At 48.3% G+C, this 1,697-nt stretch overlaps 1 pseudogene; it reads left to right on the top strand.

Moving 5' to 3' along the window:
- The first annotated feature begins 418 nt into the window (after positions 1–418).
- LOC144798000 (small ribosomal subunit protein uS2 pseudogene) lies at positions 419–1,323 on the top strand (annotated as a pseudogene).
- The last annotated feature ends 374 nt before the right edge of the window (positions 1,324–1,697 follow it).

Genomic DNA, 1,697 nt, shown 5'->3' with positions numbered 1-1,697 from the left:
TGTTCTCTTATTTTTATACCTGAGTGTTCCCATGTATTTGCATATCATAGCTTCTCAAACCTGTTCTACTCTGTGTCACGTGTACAAAAATAATATACAGTAGTATCGTCCAATTGGCAAATATATTTTAACTAGCCCAAATGTGTCAGTCAGGGCCTAAGCCTAGTTCATATGGCTATGAATGCTTAACTAAACATGATTATTAAACCTTTTTCTGGTGTTTAACCTGGTGGTGATCCTTCTTAATATCTGATTTCTGTAAAACAAACCCCTTTTCTGGTTGGAATGGTCCAAAACCTAGGTGTGCTCATTACCAAACTTTTATTTCACAGTTCAAGGAAATTCCTGGAAGTAGAGCATTCACACATTAATTTTTGTCAAACACCCACTGCCTCTCCCACACAAATAAAAGCTGGCTATGGATGTCCTTAAGGATGTCCTTAAGTTCCTCGCTGCCGGGACCCACCTGGGAGGCACCAACTAGACTTCCAGATGGAGCAGTACATTTACAAGAGGAAAAGTGATGGAATTGACATCATAAACTTAAAACGCACCTGGGAGAAGATGCTGCTGACTGCCCGCGCCATTGTCGCTATTGAAAACCCAGCGGACGTGTGCGTCATCTCGTCCAGAAACACTGGGCAGCGTGCTGTCCTTAAGTTTGCATCGTCTTGCGGCGCTACCCCCATTGCCGGCCGCTTCACCCCTGGAACCTTCACCAACCAGATCCAGGCAGGTTTCCGAGAACCGCGCCTCCTGGTGGTGACTGACCCGCGAGCTGACCACCAGCCGCTCACCGAGGCCTCCTATGTCAACATACCCACCATCGCCCTGTGCAACACGGATTCGCCCCTGCGCTACGTCGACATCGCCATCCCCTGCAACAACAAGGGAGCCCACTCTGTCAGTCTGATGTGGTGGATGCTGGCGCGTGAAGTGCTGCGCATGCGCGGCACCATCTCCCGCGAGCACCCGTGGGAAGTGATGCCTGATCTGTACTTCTACCGTGACCCGGAGGAGATTGAAAAGGAAGAACAGGCAGCAGCAGAAAAGGCCGTCACCAAGGAGGAGTTCTAGGGAGAATGGACCGCGCCCGTACCCGACATTCCCCAGCCTGAGGTGGCTGACTGGTCCGAAGGAGTGCAGGTGCCCTCTGTGCCCATCCAGCAGTTCCCAGCTGAGCGTACAGACATAGCCATTACCCCAAAAGCACCTCAAGATGACTGGAGTGCTCAGCCTGCCAGCACCGAAGACTGGTCTGCTGCCCCTACTGCTCAGGCCACCGAGTGGGTTGGGGCACCCACCTAATGGTCCTAAATGTCTATTCCTGGCCATAACATCTGCTCTGAAAATAAACTTTTGAACTTATAAAAAAAAAAAAAAAAAAAAAACCTGCCTATGTTATTGTAATTACTCTTCACATTTTATCATCATGAAAGAGGACAGCTGGGAGACAATGCCCGTGTGGGGAGAGCTGATCATGATACTACTTAAAATGGGCTTTAAATACTCAATATGGTTTACATGATTGGATGACCCCCTTAGTACTGTCCTACTATAGGAGAGAAGGTGAGTAAAAAGATGGAAAAGAAAAAGTGTGTATAGAAAGAAAAAGAAGGTTGTGCGCAAGGGTACTTCGCTCACCCTACTATCTTCATGTGTGGAGAAGGCCTTTTTGGTAGATCTCTCTGTGATCC

The sequence above is a fragment of the Lissotriton helveticus genome, chromosome 12, assembly GCF_964261635.1.
Source record: "Lissotriton helveticus chromosome 12, aLisHel1.1, whole genome shotgun sequence".
Classification (NCBI taxonomy): Eukaryota; Metazoa; Chordata; class Amphibia; order Caudata; family Salamandridae; genus Lissotriton; species Lissotriton helveticus.
Note: the sequence above shows the minus strand (reverse complement) of the source record. Positions and strands in the feature narration are given on the sequence as shown.